Source organism: Elaeis guineensis, chromosome 6, assembly GCF_000442705.2.
Source record: "Elaeis guineensis isolate ETL-2024a chromosome 6, EG11, whole genome shotgun sequence".
NCBI lineage: Eukaryota > Viridiplantae > Streptophyta > Magnoliopsida > Arecales > Arecaceae > Elaeis > Elaeis guineensis.
The window spans coordinates 132,006,361-132,012,373 of NC_025998.2; the positions used below are offsets into that span (position 1 = coordinate 132,006,361).

Here is a 6,013-nt window from a genome sequence, read left to right on the forward strand (position 1 = left end):
ATATATTATCCGAGCACAGAATTTTAAAATGCTGAACAAATTCTAGACATCATGATGTCTCGAAGTTCATTATTGCAGGTTCCGCTATCTCTACTCTTTTTCCCGTCAAAAGAATCTTTTTAAGCTTTTTTTTTTTTGGATGGGTTAAGGAGACCTGCAAAGACCACCTAGCTTTTATTGATCAAGTATGAATCTTTTTAAGCTTTTGTCTTTCACTAACACTTTTATCTACTTCTTTTTGAAGTAAATAATAATAATAATAATGAGCAGGTGGGATCCAACCATATCAGCTAAGCTTCAAGTTATACTTTTCCATTTGAGCAAGCTGAGTGCTAGAAAATCCTCCATGAAAGTGAAATTCTTTAATATATATATATATATAGTTTCCCTTCTTTTACTGCAGCATTTGAAGCTTCAATTAATTTTGGTTATTTTTAAAGTGAAATTCAGTTTTTTTAGGAATGGTGTTACGTTTAAGATCCCATGCACTGCACAATGCGTTGCAGAGATCTAATGGTAGCTGGAAAAAGTCTATGGACAGATATTATCCACTGAAAACACAGTCCTGTTCTTGCTGTCAATTAACTCTGACTGAGTATACACTGAAGGAAGAGTGGGCGGAATTTAGAGGGTGCCCATTAAGAAAAAAACTCCACGTCTTTTTCACTCTTAACCATTGAAGGGTTTGACTGATTATAAAGACATCATCTAAAGCAAGCTCCATGAGCTAAGCTGGCTGCTGTCACTCAAGCTTAGGTGTGACATGAACCTAACCTAGATGCTGATGACCCATGATTAATTCTAAAGCCCTAAAAGCGGACCCTTTTGTTTGGACATTAAGAATCTAAGAACAGCTCAATCTCTTACAACTTAAATAGAATTCCATCTTAGTAATAAACAGCAACACCGTTACCATTCTATGAACCATTATTTTCAAAACCTATATCCTTATGAAGCCAATTGAATGTATTCCATTAATTGTAGTATATATATATACCAGTACCCTCGTTTTATTTTTGAACCTTTTTAAACTCCCAACCACAAACCTTGGAATTGTCTTCTAGTTCCTATACACAAAGCATCTTACAAAATACAACAGAGTGGAACACTGGCAATCACAGGTTTAAGCATATATGGTGTCAATTATAATATTAAAACGGTGACATATACTATGATGGCGTACATTCTGGTTTCCTATATTAAAAACTCCAAAACCTAGGATTGGTCTGTGGACTTTAAACAACAGTGGAACATGTTTGACCGGCTTCTAGATTAGAATTCCGTGCTTGTAAGCACGAGGTTAGACCATTCAAACCTAGATCGAGATGGTCCATTTATGATGAGCTGGCCAATATGAACAGTATGGTGGAGAAGGAAGAAAGATGAGCTCCATCCATCTATAAGTATAGGCTAAGAAAACCAAATGAAACGCAGTCCCAAAGCAAGGAAGAACGCAGGGGTGGGGGACCTCTATCAGGAGAGATGACACCGACTTCGATCGGTCTTATAACTCGAAGCGAGTGTCATCTCTCCGGACAAGGGTCCTCCAACTCCATTCATCTCTCCCACCAGCTCCAATGTATGGGAGAGAGACATCAGATGAGAGCATCCTTTCGGACCATAGACATGGCTTCACGTTTCCAACCAGCCAGCCATGGAGTTGTGAAGGAGTTGGGGCTTCCTTTGTCGCAGGAAAGGTGACACCTGCGGTGGCTAACCATAGACATGGCAACTGTCACCTTTCTGTGACAAAGGAATCTACTATCTCTTTTCTTGGCCTTTACACCATCAAACTCGGTTCCACTTGTGTAAGTTCTACTGTTGGATCTCCATGCTTGTTTTGCCTTCTAAATGGCTATCTCTCTTCTCTCTTTTCCTCTACTAGGATGGTTTCAGGTTCCAATATTTGTTACTCAGAATGGAGCAACATCAACCAAATCTTTGAGCCATCTCAGAATGGCATCATATTTAAGACTTGAATGCATTAATTCCATTGTGCAGCATGGCAGGAGAATTCTTAAGTTTGAAGTACAATTACCACCATTCTCCATAAACAAAGCTCGCTTGTTTCTTCTGTACCAACTGCATCATATATTCTCCGACTCATTATGCACTAAATGGTGGAATTTAGAGCTGGCTTCTTGGGACCATCAATGAAGGTCATTTTCAACCTGACCTTGGAGGGTTTGACTAAAGAGAGACATAATATGTTCTGATTAAACTTCAATGCATTAACGTGATCGCTGTCCATCAAGCTGAGATGTGACCCAGACCTAACCTTGGTTGATTGGAGGAGGCCTTCAAAAGAGAAAGTTAGTAGGTTCTGACATCAAGGATCCGTATATGATTAATCTTCTATTTATATTAAAGGCAGGCATATTCTGATTGGGGAGAGTCGGACTCTAAAAATGAGAAATTTTCATTTCAATCATTTGGTGCAGAAAAATCTTATTCTCAATCTTTCAAAATCTAATTTTTTCCAATTTCTGCTCCAATCCATTCCTACTCCAATCTCGAACCAAACCTATCCTAAATCTTTCACCTTGGTAACAAAAAAAGGGACCGAGAATAGTACTCTGTTCCAGAACAGAGTGCTATAAAAGACAGTGATGCCGATTCTTTTTCCCTTTTTTTTTCTTTTTTTTTTTTTCTTTTTTGTCTTGCTGTGGCGGCCGGGCAAGTGACGCCAATCAAACAGCATTCAGAGAATATGTTCCCTACGAAATGCATGACAGTGCGAAAGGAGGAAAGCCGGAAGGCTCAAATCATCTACAATCCAAAAGACACCCTGGAACGCTCTTTCGACAATTAAACAAAATGGATCATAGAAGCTAAAGAGATTGGGTGTGATGGTGACAGTTGTAGCGCTAGAAAAGTGGAGGATATTTTAGCAAGCATGCATAACACGTTCTTGTCTTTAAACTGGTCCAAAAGGCTGACCGTTTACAGAATTCAGTACTGCTGGCGCCTCTTTGACATCCACCAATAGAATCCATGGCCCAGAGCAGAGTCCCACGTGAAAGAAAAAGTATTGTGTTGAACTGGATCCACCACATCATTTTTTTTTTGGTCGGATCCATCAAAGCTAGGCACATCACGGGCTTGATAGAGAGGAAAAAAACCTTCAATTTTTATAGAGAAATTATTGATTAGAATGATTCTACTATCTATATTTTATACCATCCAATAACAAACCAGTATATCATCTATTATTAAGAAAATATACACTATTATCCAAGTTTGATTGAAAATTTTAAATAAAAAAAAATATTGTTAGCTATGATTGATCAACTGATAACTTTTACTATTTTAAATAGAAAGAGATTCACTTTCTTGAATGATGTATTTGCTTTATTATTGGATGGTGCAAGATACACATAGTAGAACTATTCTAACCGATAATTTTTCATTTTCATAGGAGAGATTATTGGTTAGAACTATGAAATTTTTTTCACTTAAAATTTTCAACCAAGCTTGAGAAATAATGTATTTTTTTCTAACAATATATGATTGTATTGGTTTGTTATTGAATGGTCAAAAGCATATACAGTAAAATCATTATGACTAATAATTTCTCATTTCTATCGAATGAATCATAATTTTTGATTGAAGGTGCAAAAGCCAAGAGTGGGATGAATGTGGAGGTTCTCCCCCTAAGTTTGCTATGGATCTCCCTCACTCTTGCTCTCCTCCACTTCCTCGCAACAGCTGCAAAGAAGAACTCGTCATCCTCCAACGTCAAGCTACCACCCGGCCCAGTCGAGCTTCCCATTCTGGACAGCCTCTGAAGGTGGGTGATCAACCCTATCGCTCACTTGCCTGCTTGGCCAAGACCTATGGACCTATCAAGCTCGGCCTCACTGCCACCGTCATCGTCTCCTCCAGCATCGGCACCCAAATCTCTTTTCCTCCATCACAATGTACCGAGTCTTAGTTGAATTAGTTCAAAAATGACATGATCGATATGGTTCAACCAATAAGAATGCACGATATTAGACCGTATGGACCAAGGGATGGTGCGCATGTGATGAGCTGACAACTATGCTAGCAAGAACATGGGGAGGGGGAAAATGAAAGGGCATCATCCATTATAGGTAGGCATGAGGCTAGGCTAACCTAAGCAAACAGGGGAAACAAAGGCTGAAACCATGCGACTCTGATCTTGGATAGAGTTTATATTTCAAACTATATAATACAAGACCATCTAAACATGACCATAAGAAAGGGAAGGTGGATGATTATACCTTTTTATATTGCTATATACAAAACAGAAAAGATAGAAAAGCTGGTGCTTTGCTTCACAGATTGCAGAACAGAAGAAGAGGTGTGCTCAAAAACAATCATGAACCTGTAGTGGTAAAAACAAACAGCATTTAAAGAAGAAGGAGAAGATGCTTTTACAAAATCTGTGGAACATCAGCAACTTAAGGTAAATTTCTCGCATTGCTAAGCCAGCATGTAGCTTATCAAAGCTAATGTTTCTCTCCTTAGAATGCAGATTGATTTGTAGTACATCACATTTATCCTTCATCACATTACAGCAACTCTATGCAATGTTTGAGAGTCTCCAATTCCTGAAGAGCTAGAGATTTCTGAGGGAAGACGTGTCTTCTTCTTGCTCCTGCAAGGTCTTTGGCGCTACAATTCCATGTTTAATAATACGTAATGAGATTGGATTTGAGGGTAAAGGGAAGATCTTTGAGCAGGTGGAAGAGGGGTGGAGATGTGGGGGTCGCTGGAGAGGAGGTCATCGGATTATTTGTCTTTCATTGTTTATAATTTTAAAAAAAATATGATATATTTAATTATATATGATACATGACGAGCGAAGAGAACATTTGGTTTACAATCCCACCATCCCATCCCATTGAATATCCTGATTATTCATCTCAATAAACATTCTCCATCTTTTTTTTTTTTCTTCCTTTTCTTTTCTTCTACCTTACTTTCCTTTCTAATCTTTTTTTTTTTCTTTCTTTTTTTTTTTTCCTTTTCCTTCTTTTCTTTTTCTTCTACCTTACTTTCCTTTCTAACTTTTTTCTTTCTTTCTTTCTTTTTTTTTCTTTTTTTTTTTTCCTTTTCTTTTTCCCTCTTTCTTCTCTCCATATGTGGATTGGTTTCCAAATCCCAAAAAACAGGACAGGACAGCAAGAATGTAGGCATCCCACATGGACATAAAACTTTGTTTGAAGGTTTAAATCACTCTCATTCTCCTCTAAAATTGGAATAGGAACTATCATCACTCATGTGGAAGAATCTATCGACCAACATCTGGTATTGGCTCAGACAAGAGTCAAACCTCCTAAAAGTCGAGGAATTTTACTTGAAAACAAGATCTTCACTTGATGAAGTTTGGTGGAGCTTTGCTCCATTTTTCACAACCAAAAAAAAAAAAAAAGGAAAAAATCAAGATTTGTTATAGAATAAAACCAATCAAGTACCCAGCAACCTACTGATGAATGAAAACAAAATTTTCTTTTTAGATTTTGCATGCAACATAAACATTTCTTTTCAAAATCCATATTGTAAATTTGCACCACTAGCTTCAAGACTGTTGGTAGGGTTAATCAGTCAATCTGAGTTTGCCATATAAGAACCAAAATTCATATAGCTGGCAAAGTGGAGGATGATATTATTATTGCATTTGACCATAACAATCAAATTATCAAAATATTGCCATCTTTGCAGCCCATGTGTCCAAAAACGAGAATCTCCACAACAATCAGCATTTCTCCAAACCAATATTTCCACACCACAAAATTGAATTGAACATATATGTTTGGACACTGATAGGTCAGTCTACGCAAAGTAAAACAATTCAAAATAGAAAAAAAAAAAAAGGGGGGGGGGGGTGTGGGGGCGAGAAAACCAGGCAAAGTAACACAATTCAAAATGTGTGTGTGTGTGTGTGTGTCTCTCTCTCTCTCTCTCTCTCTCTCTATATATATATATATATATATATATATATAAAGGGGAGGAGGAGAGAACCCTCATCCTCCATTAGTGAGGTATA

At 37.5% G+C, this 6,013-nt stretch overlaps 1 long non-coding RNA gene across 1 annotated transcript; it reads left to right on the forward strand.

Moving 5' to 3' along the window:
• The first annotated feature begins 1,438 nt into the window (after positions 1-1,438).
• LOC109506029 (uncharacterized) lies at positions 1,439-4,815 on the forward strand. The gene is made up of 2 exons (XR_002164982.3): positions 1,439-4,429; positions 4,542-4,815. It is a non-coding gene; the product is annotated as an uncharacterized lncRNA (long non-coding RNA).
• The last annotated feature ends 1,198 nt before the right edge of the window (positions 4,816-6,013 follow it).